Below are 17,979 nucleotides of genomic sequence, written 5' to 3' on the forward strand. Positions count from 1 at the left end.
CATTTTTATGCCATTTTTGAATAGTGACAGATTTTTGAGGAATGATAGATTTTTGACTTAAGTCTTTATTATAAATCTTATCCTTTATTGTTCACCTATATTAACTTTGAATTAAAACTTTTCTGATATTATGATTCATACTTTAGTTTTGGTTGCATTTAACTGATATGTTTTTGCCCATCCTAACTTTCATCCTTTCTAATTCAGGTGTCAATGCCCTTTGGCCAAAGAGACTAGGAATTCATGTATAGTTGAACAAAGTTAGTTTTATAATGTGTTATAATGAAGGAGACCACACATCGGGGAACCATGGAGTGTCTCAGTAAAAGGGTGTTATAGGATTTGGGTTTGTGTTAGGTGATTTGGAAGAGGGATCAAGGAAGTATGGCTTGGTTAAGGATTAGATGATGTCATGAAGTGGAGAAAATTTTATGGTTATATCTTAAAATTTTTTTTATCTGCAAAATAGGAAGAATGAAACAAGAGTAACCTATAATTGGTGAAGCAGCAATAGTTACTCATATTAACCATGGGAGGGATATGTCTGAGCATTTTTGTGGTTTTGGCAATGTTTTCTTTTTCATCTGTGTTCAGACATGACTATAGAATAATTTTGTTTTGATCTTGATCCATATGGTGACAGAGTGACTTTGTGATGCTGGTGCTCTGTGAAATTGTTACATTCAATAGGAGAATATCATGGACTACTTGTGAGAACCAGACCAGATCCTCCTAACAACACTAAGGCCTAGATGATATAAAAAAGAAGGCAATCAAGAATTCTTTATTCAAACCATTCTTCCAAAAAGGGTAAATGAAGACATTTCCAAATAACCAGACAGATAATTCATCATTAGCAAACCTGCTTTACACAAAATACTAAAGGTAATCTTTGAGGCATAATGGAAGTGTCATCAGACAGTAAGTTAAATCCATGGAGAAATAAAGAATACTAGGAAAGGTAATTACTTAGATAAATATAAGAGAAAGTAAGAATATTTTTTTCTTCTTTTGACTAATGTAAGGATAAAAGATTATTATAAAACTATATTTTATAACTTCTATCATATAATATTTAAGGGTAAATATATATGACAATAACATCACAAAGGATAAATGAGGGAAGGGAACTATACTAGAGCAAAATTCATTTTATTGCAATTAAGTTAGGAATAATCTGAAGCAGATTATTTTTAATTAAGATGTTATAATCCCTAGGGAAAAAGCCATTGAGAAACTAACTCAAAAAAAAAAAAAGTGATACTCCAGCAAAGATCTACTTAAAGCAAAATAAGGTAGTAAAGGAGGAAAACTAAATAGCAAAGTGACTGACATTAATCCAACTATATCAATAATTACACTAAATGTAAATGGGTTAAACACTCCAATCAAAAGGCAGAGATTGGTAAATTGAGACCAAATAGATATGTAATACAACTGTACTCTATCCACAAGAGATAAACTTTAGATTGAATGGCACAAAGTGACTTAAAGTGAAAGAATGGGGAAAGCTGTACCAGGCAAACAGTAATCATAAGAGAGTTCGAATGACCATATCAGTGTCAGAAGAAAATATACACTAGACCAAAGAATGATAAAATGGTCAATTCAACAGAAAAATAAGGAATATCAAAACATGAGTACCGAACATCATAGCCCCAAAATACATCTAGTAAAAAAAATGACAAAATTGAAGGGAGAAATACAGATCTCAACAATAAAAATCGGACATTTCAATACTACATTCTCAATAATGAAAAGAGAAACTAGACAGAAAATCAGCAAAGATACAGAAGATTTGAATAACACTATCAACCAACCTGACATAATTGACATCTCTAGAATACTCCATCCACCACAAAAAACACACATCCTTCTCAGGTGTAGATACAACATTCTCCAGAACAAACTATACACCAAGCCATAAAACATGCTTCAGTAAATTTAAAAGAATTAAAATCATGCAAAGTACATGATTATAAATCAATAACAGAAAGAAATTCAGGAAATTCACAAATATTAGAAATTAAACAACATACCTCTAAATGACCCAGTATGTTTCTGTTGATACAAAATACACAGAAAAGGCAACTTTATAAAGATAGAATGTAGATTAATGATTGTCAGGAGCTGGGAATAAAAACCAGTATTTACTGCAAATGGACATCAGGAAACTTTTTAGGTGATGGAAACGTCAAACTAGATTGTGGCTATGGTTGCATACCTAGATAAAAGTACAAAACAAGCCATTGAATTCTAAGACTTAAATGGGACCATTTTATGGTATGTGAGCCCATATAGTATATAACACTTCTAAATAGTTGATAGGTCAGAGAAGAAATCAAAAGGGCAATTACAAAGTATTTTTCTCTGAATGAAAATGAAAAGACAACATACCAAAATTGGTGACATGCTGCTAAAGCTGTTTTTCATGAAGACTTTATAGCAGTAAATGCTTATGTTAGATAAGAAAAGGTCTTAAATATCAATGACTTAAGCTTCCAACTGAAGACTAGAAGAAGTCAATTAAACCCAAATTAGGAAGATAAAAAATTATCAGAGGGGAAAAAAAAATCAATGAAATAGAAAACAAAGAAAAAATAGAGAAAAATCAACTAAACCAAAAGCTGGTTTTTTGAAAAGTTCAATAAAATTTATAAACATTTGACCAGACTGAGCAAGAAAGGCATTTACCAATATCAGAAATGAGATATGGCATCAATATAGATTTACAGATATTAAGAACAAAGGAAAAGTTTATGAAAAACTTCATGGAAATAAACTCAAAAACTTAGATGAAACGGACATATTCCTTGAAATATATAGGCAAACAAAGCTCACTAAAGATGAAACAGATAACTTGAATAGCCTTATATATACTGAAGAAATGTAACTTGTAATTAAAAACCTTCCTACATTGAAAATTCCACATCCGGTTTGCTTCAAAGGTGAATTCTACTAAACATTTAGGAAATAATTAATTCCAATTCTACACAAGAATATTTCAAAAAATTGAAGAGGAGAGAATGCTTTCCAACTTATTCTGTGAGGTCCTGATACTAACATCAGAAAAAGACACTGAAAAAAAAAGAAGACTAATATCCCTCATGAACATATGTGCAAAGGTTCTAAAATTTTCAACAAATCAAGCTATATGAAAAAGGTTAAGAATCATGACCAAGGGAAGTTTTTCTCAGGAACATCAGGTTGATTTAACATTCCAAAAAAAAAGAAAAAAAATCAATGAATGCAATTCATAGTATTTGTTAATTAAAAAGAAAAAATCATATGATCACCTCAATCGATGCACAAAAACGATTTTCCCAACTCCAACATCTATTCTAAACTTTTTAAGTCTCAGAAAATTAGAAATAGAGGCAAACTTTTACAAAGTGATAAAGCACATCTATAAAACATCTATATCCAACATTGTAATTAACGATGAAAGAGTGAATGTATTCTCATAAGTGAAAGAGTCCCCAGCTGCCAAAGCTGGGAAAATGTGAGCAATCAAATACATAATGTAGTATTACAATGATAACCCAAATTATAAAATAAAAACATGAGTCTATACTGATAAAATAAAGGCTTATATAAATAAATAAATAGGGGACAAGAGACAAATCTCCTTTACAGGAGATTTCCAAGTAATTTATATAGACACTCTCCCCTTAAAGAAGGTGAAGCATAAACCCACACTTAAGTACAGGCTATACTTGGTGACTTGCTTCTAGAGTACAGAATGGAAAGAGGGAAAAAGTGACTTTTCAGGGCAGAAAAACTAGCCAGATGATCAGAATCGTTACCGTAAGTGATAAATCATTTTGATATTATAAATTTAAAACTACTTCACTTCTTGGTTATACTCTGAAAAACCTTTAACCCTAGTCTAACCATGAGAAAACCACCAGACAAACCAAAACAAGATACTGTTTAAAATATCCAACTAGTACTCCTCAAAAAAGTCCAGGTTATCATAAACAAGAAAAGTTTGAGGAACAGTTATAGCCCAAGAGTGTAAAGAGACATAACAACTAAATGTAATGTGATATTCTGGATTGGATCCTAGAAACATATATTATGGAAAAACTAATGAATTTCAAATAAAGTATGAAGTTCAGTCAATAACGAAAAACAAGGCACAATTACTGATAGAGGCAACAATAAACTGAAGTGTAAAAGTAATATGCTAAGAGAAAGAAATCAGATACAGAAGAATATATCCTGCATCATTCTGTTTATATGAAATCCTAGAAAAGTTATAGCTACAGAGACAGAAAGCACAATATTGATTGCCAGTGGCCAGAAGTGAGGAGAGGATTGACTGCAAAGGGACACTAAAGAATTTTTAGTGTCATGGAAATGTTCTACACAGGAACCACTACCATAGTGGTTACTAGAATGCATACATTTTGCAAAATTGGTGACTTTTTATAAATTAGATCTTAATAGTACTATTTTCAATAGCTTTTTTATTGTCTTTAAGGCCTTTGGTTTTACTCAGGGTCACAGCCACCTCTAAAATGATAATACCAACACAGTGTTGTAAGCATGCTGGTAAAAGTAAGTGTGGCATATAACTCTGATATTGAGGATAATTGCCCAAAACAGCTATGGGGATAGGATCTTAGAGAAGTCTTCCCAGAGCCTCTGGAAGGAATTTTACTGTTTCATCTTTTTGCATGTTTTATGGGTGGTCAACTTGTTCCAGAGAGACATTCCATTCTCTTTACAAGGAAAACCTGGGGAAACTAAGTTTTTCTAAAGAACACAATAATTTAACAGAAAATGAGGTACCTGCTATTTGACATTACTGTACATGCCTCAGCCAGATACTAAATTAGTTATAATGTGTTAGTATCCGAATTATTAGTCAACTCATGTTGACTATGGGCCTGGGCAAAAGTTCTGCACAGGAAGGGGAAATTGCTCTTCCACGTTCATGTAAACAGAATTTGGCTTGCTGTGATGCTTATAAGTTTATCACTTTCCCAAATGTTCTATCAGATCCAAGGATAGTCTTTCTTAGCATATACTTATGTGATTTTTCTTTTTCCTTTTTTTTCTACTACCTTCAATCACCCTATAGCAGCTGGTTTCAATGAACACTTTCAAAGTCAGCAGACGATTCCCAACTGAAATGTCCAGCCTTGATCTTGGACCCTTCTGCTTGTTGTTGTGTGTTTTCTTACAGCCTCTTTCTCATGAGAATAAATATATTTGCTTTCCTCACACATAAAGAAACTATCTCTTATTTTTGCCAAAGATACAACCATCCCCCTAGTTCCCTAGGCTCAAGTTATTGGAATAACTTTTTAATCCTCTCTCTCCCTTGATCTCACCAAGTCTTTCCAAATGCTTTACTCAAATGTAACCTCATATGACCTCATATCCACACTCTTCAGATGACCTTCCTTCTGTTGCCTCCACCCCTTCTCTGTTCTAAAACACCTATACAAACTCCTATAACACCTTTTAAGTATCTTTTCACGGACATCTCTTTCTATACAAGAATCTACACTTCCCTTTGTCCGCTATAATAAATACAAACTTAAGTGTCCAGCATGCAGCGCCTTATATCAACTGCTCTTCTATATATTTTACACATCTCAAAAAACTCTGTTTGCTTCCCCATTTAGAGTTTACTGTACACTAATTTCCACATAGATTCTCACAATAACTCTATGAAACAGATGCACTATTATCACCTACATTTTACAGATGAAGAATCAAAAAATCAGAGTACCTTGCCAAAGGTCACTCAGTTTGTAAGTGGTAGAGTTATTACTTTATGTCAGATCATTCTGACCCAAAGACTATAGTCTTAACTATTATACCCTATCACCTTCACATCAAATACCTGTCTCTGTAAGTATCATTTACGTCCACCTAGACTCTCTTCTCTCCTTCAATCTTGCCCAGGTTGGCTTTAATCTAAACCACCACCCAGTCGTGCATTTCCTTTCATGGTTCGTCTCCTGCCTTGTACTATATCTGTTTACTCTTGCTGATAGGTGATCTTCAACTCAACTATAGAAATTTCAACTTTGAGAATTATGTATTCTTATACAGCCTGGATCCCCAGCATCTAGTAAATTTCCTTGTCTACTGACGGAGATCAGTAAGCATCTGTCGAAAAAAAAAAAAAGTTCTTCATTTTTGGAAGTCTCTGGCTTCTGTAATCCTTTCAGTGGTTAGTACACTTCTCTGCACACAGTAAAGGTAAGTGCTGGCTCATTATGCTCCTTATACTTTAAATATGTTAACACATATTTCCTTGAAGTTATTTGCGTTCTCTTGGACTTTTCCTCTTTAGTTCACGCATTTACAAAGGTTAGGAAAGCAGTGGGTGTGCAAAGAAGGATTCAGAGGCTAGAGCTACTCTTCCTCAGACCCAACAAAATGGGTTTTGAGATCTTATACCACATGGAAATGAACAGAAAAATGGTCAAAAAATAGTTGAACATATGACCAATGGGAAATCATTTTACATTCATGTTGGACCTTTTTAGAACTACCTTTGTTACTAGTAAGAACACATCTTAAAATTAATGCCTGGAAAATAAAGAAAAAAACAGACAAAAAAATGAGAAATGATATTTGCATTTACACAGCATCCTACCTTTCCCTTAATGATTTTTACAATCAGTTTCTATTCCTAACCTTAAAACAGCAGAAGCCAAGGCAGTTGTTATTATACTAATTTTATTTATAGTGTTATTTAAACACTATGAGATTTATTTTTGCAAAGTGATGAGGCCAATAAGTAATACCACTGGGACCAGGACTTGGATTTTCTGGATCACAATCCACTATTCTGACATATTTGAATTTTGCTGCATTCGCAGCCAATAATTCAGTCACTTCGTGATCAGGGGTATATTTGTTAAACAGTGCTACCACCTGCTGGTAAGTTTTCCAATAATTCACAGTATAGCAAACCTAAAACAGGAAACAAATAAAAGGATAACCAATATAGCAATAGTTTACAATTACATTTACCTGCCACATTCTAACTGTACTTTGTAACTGTGCTATCATATCTGCTTAGGCGTTCCTTTACAGGTAGCCAATGAATCTTCCAACCTTAAATGTCCAAACATTTCTTTTCTCAAGATCTTATAATTACATTAATTTTGTCTACTTCTTAGAATATGCATATTTGGGAGAACATTTTACTAAACTTTTATACAATACGATAACAAACTTGGTGCCTACCAATAATGTAAGTCAGTAATACCCAAATCTGTGTACATAAAATCATCATCTGGTGAGGAGTGAGGGCTATTATGGTAGCAAAGGCCTGTCTCCCTACATAAAAAAATAGTAAGCCAAAAAATACCACCGCATTCCTGAAGGGATTGCGGAGATCAGTGCCATTATTGAGGACTTGAAAGATGCAGGAGTGGTGATTCCCACCACATCCCCACTCAACAGTCCTATTTTGGCCTGTGCAAAAGAAAGATGGATTTTGAAAAATGACAGTGGATTACCGTAAGCTTAACTGTGACAGTGAATCCAATTGCAGCTGCTGTACCAGATGTGGTTTCATTGCTTGAACAAATTAACACATTCCTTGGTATCAAGTATTCAGCTATTGACCTGGCAAATACCCTTTTCTCCATAAGATCCACCAGGAGCAGACTTTTTTTTTCAGCTGGCAAGGCTGGCATTATACCTTGACTGTCATATCTCAAGAGTATATCACAACTCTCTAGGCCTATATAATAACTTAGCCCAGAGATGTTGATCACTTTTCCTTCTATAAGATATCATACTGGTCCATTACATCAATGACATTATGCTGATTGGAACTAGTGAGCAAGAAATAACTAGTTTAGCCTAGGCATTATCTGATCCACCAAGCTACACAGTTGGGCATGCATAGAAACACTCCATAATCAAATGAAAGTGGTATATACTTGATTGGCCTCAAGCAGGCACACGGTTTTTCACTTTGCTTGGAAGGAGAAATGGCCAGATGTATGATTATAAACTGGCTCATGGGTTGTGGTCAACGGTTTGGCTAGTCAGTCAGGGATCTGGAAGAAACATGATTGGAAAATTTATGAGGAGGAAATCTGGGGAAGAAGTACAGGGGTTGACCCCTCTGATTGGGCCAAAACATGAAGATATTTGTATCCCATGTAATTGTTCAGCAAAGGGTGACCTCAGCAGAGGAGAATTTTAATATTCAAGTGGATAAGATGAACTGTTTTGTGAATACCAGGCAGTCTCTTTCCCCAGCCACCCCTGTCATTGCCAAATGGGCTCATGAACAAAATGGCCATGATGACAGGGACAGAGCTTATGCATGGGCTCAGCAATATGGCCTTCCACACACTGAGGCCAATCTGGCTACGACTACCACTGAGTGCCTCATCTGCTAGCAATAGAGACCAATTCTGAGTCCCTAATATGGCACCAACTCCCTAGTAGTAGGTGGATTACACTGGACCACTTCCATTATGCAAGGGGCAGTGTTTTATGCTTATGGGAATAGACACTTACTCTGGGTACGAATTTGCCTTCCCTGCACTCAATGTTTCTTCCAAAACTACCATCCATAGACTTAAAGAATGGTTTATCCATCATCATGGTATTCCACACAGCATTGTTTCAGATCAAGAAAATCACTTCACAGCAAAAGAAGGGCAGCAATGGGCCAGTGCTCATGGAATTTATTGGTCTTACCATATTTCTCACCACACTGAAGCAGCTGGCTTGATCGAATGGTGTAATGGTCTTTTGAAGACTTAGTTACAGTGCCAGTAAGGTGGTGATACCTCACAGGGCTGTAGCAAGGTTCTGCAGAAGGCTGTACATGCTCTAAATCAACATCCTGTATATGGTGCTCTTTCTCCCGAAGCCAGGATTCACAGGTCCAGGAGTCAAGGAGTAGAAATGGCAATGGATCCACTCAATATTACCCCTGGTACCTCTAGCAAAATTTTTGCTTTGTGTTCTTCAGGCTATATACTCTGCTGGACTGGGGATTTTAGTTCCAGAGGAAGGAATGCTTACACCAGGAGATGATTCCACTGACCTTGAAGTTAATAATGCCAACACCCCACTGGCCACTTTGGGCTCCTCATGCTTCCAAATCACCAAAGAAGGGCGTTTCAGTGTAAGCTCGGGTAACTGATCTCATACCAAGAGGAAATTGGACTACTACTTTACAATGGCAGCAAGGAAGAGTAAGTCTTGAATATAGGCAATCTCTTAGGGTGTTACTTAATATTATCATATCGTGTGATTAAAGTCAATAGAAAACTACACTAACCAAATCCAGGCAGGACTACTAATGGTCCAGACCCTTCAGGAATGAAGGTTTGGGTCACTCCACCGGTTAAAGAACCATGACCAACTGAGGTGCTTGGTGAAGAAAAGGGGATAGAGAATGGATAGTGGATAAAGGTAGTTATAATTACTAGCTAAAACCATGTGGCCAGTTGCAGAAATTAGGCCTGTTTCTACACCACTCAGATATACACACACATAGGCATGCTTGTTCTCTTTCCCCTCTTATTTTCTTATAATGTAAGGTAAAATATATTGACTTTACAACATATATTTAAGTATTGTTAATTTAACATCATAGTATAAGTTATAGACTATCAAAGAGAAGACTAACCATCACTCAAGAACTCTACCTCCTTTACCGGAAAAGCAGTCAGTGCATTTTCAATTGTACACAGGAGAGTTGTAGCACAACAGGCAAAATTATGATCTTATTTTCATGAATTGCATCTTAAGTATGGTTTAAGGAGATGAGTATGGGTGCGAAGTTAACAAAAGGTGTAGTTGGGTTGGGTAATTTTATGTGTCAACATGAGTGAGGCATGGATGCCTGGATTATATCTTACTGGGGGAGTGTTTTGAGTAGATTTCTGGTTGACATTGGTACCTGAATCAGTGAACCCAATGAAGTAGAAGGCCCTGTACAATATGGTTGGGCATCATCCAATCTGCTGAGGGCTGACTAAAACAGAATGTGGAGGAAGGAGAAATTTGCCTCTTTGTTTCCTGCCTCACAAGTTGAGCTGGGACAGCTCATCTCATCTTCTCCAGCATCAGTCTGAATTCACATCATCATCTCCTCTTGTTCTCAGGCTTTCAGACTTCGACTCAATCACACTACCAGCTTCCCTGGTGCTCCATCTTGCAGATGGCATCTCGTGGTACTTCTCAGCCTCCATAACCATGTGAGCCAATTTCTCATAATAAATCACCACGTACCCACATATATACCTATCCTATTGGTTCTGTTTCTCTGGAGAACCCTAACACTAGGTTTATCTCCTGAACATTCTAATTCATTTCTGGATTAGAATCAGGAAAAAATGTCTTTTAATGAGCACCCCAAGTGATTGTCATGATGAGGAAAGTTGCAAAGCTCTGACTTAAGCAAACAATTCATCTTGGGCTCTAACCATAATTGGCTCAGAGAGTCTAATAAGGTGAAATAACCCTTCTAAAACTCAGCTCTTCATAAGAGAAATATGCAGACTGTAGTAAATTCCAACCACTAGATAGAACCTTCCTTTGTGGACAAAATCTTTGCAGAATAAAATATTCTGGATAGCCATAAAATTGATCTACGGAAGGCACGCCCATGTGATAACTGAATTTTCACATATTGGATAATTTGTTTTATTTAGTCAGCAATATTGAACTTACAATTAATTATCTGACTAGACCATGAAGAGTTGTGAAATAAATATGTTAACCTTAAAAAATAATTGGAGAAAAGAAAAAAAGACTGTCAACATCAGTAGGTTTGGGAAAGTAAGAATTAAAAGTGTTTTCCAACTGCTAGATGTTTTCTCATAATCCTTTACCTGCTCACAGAGTGTAACTGCACAATGTCAGAGGAGAAAGATAATAACCAGGAGAAACTCAAGAGATTCTTGGCTGTAACTGCATTAGTTAACAGCCTCCATATGCTGCAAATCAAATGCCCCACAACTATTAGGAGAAAAATCAGTGAAAAATTAGCCTTACTAGGAAAATGTTGGACGTTTAAATGAACAATGTTAGAAGGAAGTAGAGGCTGGTGTAGGACAGGCTGACTTGGGAAAAGCTTGTGAAGCCATTAGGTGACTTACATATTCTTTATCTCATCATTAACTTGTAAAACCAATTCAGTCAGCCCTCCATATCCATGGGTTCTGCATCCTTGGATTCAAACAACCATGGATTGAAAATTGTGAGATACAGATCAAGACAGAAGGATGGACTGCACTGGCAAAACACAAAATCCTTGCAAGTGAAAACATCTGTGACTCATTCAATGAAAGGACAATACAGAAGCTCTGAGAATTTTGCTCCACACACCTTTATCCTCAGACTCACCAGCACTTAGTGTTACAAGGAGAGCTAAACCTTCCAAGTGGTAAACAGGCAGATTGTCCAGGAATGGGCTGCTTAGGACTGAGGTAGGTAGTTAGGGCTTTTGCCAGCTCATGTTTGAGGTCTTTTGATTCATAGGTATGTTTTCATCTGGTCATTTAAAAAAATCCTCTTCTTCAATCCTCCCTTATGTTGGATATTTCTAGCTGGTGTTATAAGACTGCAAAGCTGCCTTCAGTCTAATCACGTTTACCTATGAAAGAATGTGAGCTGTGAGTAACAAACCAGAACTGGTAGTCTCACATAGCAAATAATCCAATAATTTTTCCTGCTTACTGAAACTCCACTGATTTGCTCTATCCAAATTGACAACAGAGTGTGTACTCCACTTTGAAAACTAGCTATGTTACAGCTAGAACATCAAACTATCTGCCCTGTCTGGATGGGATTTTTTCCTTGGGTGTATCACACCAAATTCATTAAAATTCAAGAAAAATAGTTTCTAGTGGAACCACAGGAAAAAAAAAATCTCTTGATCTTTTATTTTATACACCTTCCACAGGTGCCCTATATCACATTGAATAGTGATAAATTTGACTGGATCAGAAACCTAGGAATCTTTCTTTATTCTTCTATTTTCTCCTTCAACTCCAAAGTGCAATCTATTTCCAAGATTCTCATTTTTTGCTCCCAAATATTTTTGAATCTGCTCAGTTTTCTCCATATCCATGACATCAACTAGCCTAAAGTGCTGTTACAGTAGACTATGATTAATAAAATAGCCTACAAAATCTTCCTGCATCTAAACTTGCCCTTCTGTAGTTAATCCTCTATTCTGTAGTCAAAGTGATCTTTCTAGAAGACAAACAAATATCGATCATATTTTATGTTCTGCTTGAACTCCCTCATACCTTTACTATTTCCCTTAGGAGCTTGTTATTTAAAGTGTGGTCCATGAGCCTGCAGCGTCAGCAATACCTAAGAGCTTAGGAGAAATGCAGAGTAGCAAGGTCCATTACAAACCTAGTGAATAAGGCTCTCTACACTGTAAAATTTCTGTATGGTTTAAATGCACGTTAAAGTTTAAGAACCACTATGTTAGGATAAAATCCAAACTCATGGCTCACAAAGCTTTTGATGAACTACCCAGAAATTAGCTTTCCTGACACTTCTCTTGACAACCCCCATCCATCCAGCCTATAAAGATGCTATGTGGTCTCTTGCATCTAGATTTTCAAATGTTGGTTTACTTTTCCTGAATACTCTTTTCCACACTGCCCCAACTTCTTCCTTGCTAACTCCTATTCATTTTAATTATTCTCCCAATAAATTTTTCCTTATAAACTGAGATATGTATTTCAACTAGGTATTTTAATGACACTCTATACTTCCTTATAATAGAACTTCTCTCACTATTTTAATAGACTATATCCTCCAGAATACTGTAAGCACTCTAGAAATAGAAAACTAGCTTAATATGTCAGTTGTTGTATATCCAACACCAAAAGTTAGCACATACTAAGTGTACAATATTTAGTAAATAAATGTTGACAAAAAATATACCTGATAGCTTAGTTGTTTTTTCTCCCTATGCAGAAAAACTATGATTTTTTTTTTTTTAACTCCCAGGAAAACTAATTCTAGAAACCTAGGCTGAATGTAGTAGAAGGATGTCTTCAGGTAGTCACTTGCATGCAGTTAGGGAAGAGGAGGCAATCTGGGAGGCAGTATCTCAGACGATAAATTCAAAGCCAGGTAACCTGTCAGGGAAGTTGTTAAGCTGAAAGTGGCAGTGAATACAGGAGATTCCGGTATGCATGAATGGGGAAGACACTAAGTAAATCAGATGGGAGCAAGATGGTTTGAAGTGGGGCAGAGATATTGAAAAATTCACTGAGTCGTAGAATATACAACACAGGTTTAAACTGTATGAGTCCACTCATATCAGATTTTTTTCCCCACTAAATACGTACTACAGTGCTATACAATCCATAGTTGGTTGAGTTTGAATTTGCAGGTGCAGAATCATGGATAGAGAGGGCTAACTGTAAAGTATGCAGAGGGTCAGCACCCCTAACTTCCTCACTGTTCAAGGATCAACTGTAGCTTGTGAGGAGAAGTCTGCAACCTTAGCAATAAATGCATGGTTCAAAGAGTAAAAAACCCAACTGTTCATAATGTTATGTTTTGTTCTCTTTCAAGGATATTTCTTCCTCATCCCCCTGCTCAATCCTTTCATCTATAAGTAAATTCCACTACTAAATGCAGAGGAGGATTTCACACTCCAAGTGGTGACATTTTCCTTTTTAAAATCCTGTTATACTCTCTATAACTTCTATGTGGAAAATGAATTATTGGGTTTCCAGAGTAGAGGCTAGGAGACCAGTAAACCAGACAAGCAATTACAGGAGGCTGCACAGAGATTGTGGTAGTGAAGGTAGAGAGGATGGGTACACTTGAGTGATATTAAAGAGACAGGGTTGATTAAATGGATTATAAACTGAAATGTAACCTCATTAGCTGCCTTTTTAATAACTTAGTATCTGATTATATCTCACACATTGCTGAGGAAATTGTAAAAATAAAGTATTCTCTTCCTAGGTCAGTGCTCAATAAGGAGAACATGTTTATTAGTTAGAGTGTGAAGATAGTGAAGCCCAATGGTGAAAAGTGGGATGAGTTTTAGTCCAGCATCTCTCAGGGTCTCCTTGAGCTGAAAATGAATTCAGACCTTAAGTCCCAGATAAGAGAGCTGAATATAACAGCAGCCAGGGAAAGTAAGTTGATAGCGGTCAGAAAGCTATTATGATCATTGTTCCTGTTCCTCAACTGAAATCTTTCGAGAAAAACCAAGTCTGGTAAGTACTTGAATTGGAGAAAATGTTCAGTGAGAAATACATTATCTTTAAAGCCCAGAGGAGAATTCTGCCTAAGCCAACTCAAAACGGCTGTACAAAAAAATAAGCAAAAGCATCCTAGAAACCATACTCTGACAACCATGCACATGTGATCCTAGAGGACTTAGTCTTTCCAAGTGAAAGTGTAGGCAAGAGAACCCAGGTGAAACTGGATGCCAACTAACTCAAAGATTCATTTGGATAAAACACAGCAGAATAATGTGGAACACAAGGTTGAAACTTTTTCTGTTGTCTAAAAGGGCAACACAGGTAAGGATGTTAATTTTAAATACCCAGAGTCTCAGTTCTCAGTTGTAAACAAAAATGACTAAAATATTATTACAAAATATTTTAAAATAATGTAAATTTCATAGTTTAATTTAAAAGACATTCTAGAAATAAGAGAAGCTCCTTTTCAGAGGATGACTAAACTCCCAACAAGCTAAAGCAAAGCCACCCTATATAGGTTCTTATTCCAGAAGGTACCATCAAGTTCTTGTTATCTGAAACTACTTATTATCTAAGAGAATGAGTTGATAATACTTAGGTTACATCACTTTGCTTTACTGTTTTTAATATTGCCAAGAAGGCAGCAGTAGAGAGCAATAGAGAGATCTTATTAACACCTTCTTAACACCTCATTAATACCCTGTGCATTCAGCACAGACCAAAATCCAACTTTGGAAATAAGGAACAAGCCCTAAGTTAAGGCCTACTTTAAATCTACCCTAAAACAAATTAAAACCAAGTCTTGAAAGATCAGCAAGAAAGAAATAGTTTGAAGAGTGATGCCACAAGTAAGAGGAGATTAAGAAACACCCTGGGCTTTCCAGAGATTCTAACAATGCATAAAGTCAAACCTACACAAGTCCAATGTGATGAGTTAGTAAGTTACCTGCAGGTTAAAAGAAAAAAATATTCAAAATTTCTACAATGCTTTATGAATAATGTGCAGTACACATGAAAATTATACATACAAAGCCAGAAATATTGTTATACATAGTTAAGGAAAAAAGCAGTCAATAGACACCAACCCTAAAACGGCTAAGCTGGTGAATTCAGCAGACAAAAATTGAATACAGGTATAATAAATATGTTCAAAACACAAAAGGAAAATACAGTCAATATATGAACAGATAGGATATATGAGCTGAAAAATGAAAATTATAAATAGTATTATATCCATGAATGATTAAATATGACAGGAATTTCACTTCCTGCATAGCAGAAAACCCCACAAGATACATGGAACAAATGATTTAAACATTATACAAAAGACAGAAAATGATTCTTATTCCCTTAGAGAAAGGAAACAAAGTTAGGCATATAATTGCCAGAGTCTGCTGTTTGGAGGCATTTCTGTGTCACACCTCAGAGAGGGGCAACCCTGTCAAAGTCTTATTTGCACTGAGTATAGGGACAAAAATGAGAGTTCAGGGAGGCAAAACAACTAGACTGTGTGAGATAGAGTAGTGGAGAAAGGGAAATTACAGAGAAAGAGAGCACACACTCCAGAGATGCACAGAGAGAGGGGTTCCCTCAAATATTTGGCTGAATACTGATTTTCTCATGTATGAGACAAACTATCCAAGATTAGAAAAGTATGAAAAGCAATAGGTCAAACAATTTCTACAATACACACAGGGCTAAGTATAATTTATGATCCCAATAGTCAGAGTTTAAATAGCCAATGAGGCATTGGATATCCAATGGGGCTTCAATGACCTAAGTCTACACTAAATAATCTTAAAAGCAAGCCCCAGAAGTCTGAAATTCATATAAAACTTAATTTCAACATTCTTTAAAGGAATACAATTCAATTCAACCTTTAACAATATCCAGCATCCATTCAAAAATAACAAGATAAGCAAAAAAGCAGGAAAATATTACGTATACCTATAGAAAAAACATCCATAGACACAGAACATTAAGTGCCAGAAGTGATTGATATAGCAGTAAACATGTTTAAAAAAAGTTATGATAAAGATTATAAATCATCAAGGATTTAAAGGAAAACATGAACATAATGATTCAAGAACTGGAAGAGACTAAAATCAAACTTCTAAAGATGAAAAATAAAATACTTGACATAAAAAATACAATACATGGAATTAAGAACAGATTAGAAGACAGTAAAGAAAATATCGGTGAATGAAAGAAATAAGATAGGAAGTAAAACTGATCTTGATCTCAAATAACATGCTTGTCCACACAGAAAATCCTAATGAAACTATAAGAAAACCAACGAAATTACAAAGTGAATTTAACAACGTTATGGGATCCAAGATAAATATATATTAGCTACAAAATTAAGAAATAATTTTTAAAATGCAAAAATAACATCTAAAAGCATAAAATATTTAGGAATAAAATTAATGAAAGATGTGGAAGAACTGTACACTAAAAAGCTACAAAACACCATTCAGAGAAATTAAAGATCTTAAGAATTAGGAAAATGTACATTTTTTATTGGAAGATTAAATTTTGTTAAGGTATCAATTCTACTCAAATTTATCTGTGGATTTAATACAGTCCCCCCTCCAAACCCCTAATAAATGTAGCTCTAGACTAATGGAACAGAATTGAGAGTCCAGAAATAGATTCACAAACATTTATGCTCAACTGATTTTTGACATTTGTACTAACATAATTCCAAAGGGAAAAGCCATTCTTTTTCAGCAAATCATGTTGCAAAAACTATATTAAAAAAAAAAAAGAAAAAGAACCACCTTGGCTTCTACCTCATGCCATAATACAACTTAATTTGAAATAGCTTAGAGACCAAACAAAAATTAAAACTATAATATTTTTAGAATCATGTATTAGAGGAAGTATTAGTGAACAGTGGTAAAGATTTCTTAGACAAGATACAAAAAAAATTAGCAATAAAATAAAAATAAAAAATTTGACTTCATCAAGATCCAAACCTTCAGCTCTTCAAAAAACACCATTAGAAAAACCATACACTAGAAGAAAATGTTTACAAGATATAGTCCACAACTCAAAAATAAGACAACCACCCTACTATTTAAAAATGGGTAACGGACTCTTAGATAGACTCTTCATGAATATATATGCATATGAAAGATGTTCAACATTGACAGTCATCAAGGAAATACAAATTAAAACCACATTGAGACAGCAGAAGATATTACCAGAAAGGCTAAAAACCCTAAGACTGATTATACCAAGTTTTGGAGGGAATGTAGAACAACCTGAAATCTCTTTGAATCAACCTGAATCTTATACTTTGTCAGAGTATAAAATGATAAAACCACTTTGGAAATTCATTCGAGGGTTTCTTTTAAACATACACTTACCATATGACCCAGAAATTCCATTCAGATAGCTATTTACTTAAAAGAAATAAAAACACGTGACCACACCAGGAGTTATATACACAAATAGTCATAGATATTTCCTGTCTCCAAACTGAAAACAATCTATATGCCCATGAGCATGTGAATGGATGAACTGAAAAGTTTGTATGAGTATTACTCAGTAACAAAACCAAAACATTCAACTATAAATCATGCAAAAATACAAATTTAAAAAGCATATTAGGCAAACAAAGCCAGATATAAAACAACATGTACTATATGATTCCAGTTATATGAATTTCTAAAACTAACAGTATTATATTAGTGATTGCTTGATGCTTGGGGCAGCAGGGAGAAAGACTAACTGCAAAGGAGATTGAGGAAACTTTCTGGAGGTAATGAAAATGTTG

The 17,979-nt window shown here is 35.2% G+C and overlaps 1 pseudogene; it reads left to right on the forward strand.

The window, feature by feature from the left end:
- The first annotated feature begins 4,551 nt into the window (after positions 1-4,551).
- LOC125963962 (40S ribosomal protein S7-like) lies at positions 4,552-14,581 on the forward strand (annotated as a pseudogene).
- The last annotated feature ends 3,398 nt before the right edge of the window (positions 14,582-17,979 follow it).

Source organism: Orcinus orca, chromosome 3 (assembly GCF_937001465.1).
Source record: "Orcinus orca chromosome 3, mOrcOrc1.1, whole genome shotgun sequence".
Lineage (NCBI taxonomy): Eukaryota > Metazoa > Chordata > Mammalia > Artiodactyla > Delphinidae > Orcinus > Orcinus orca.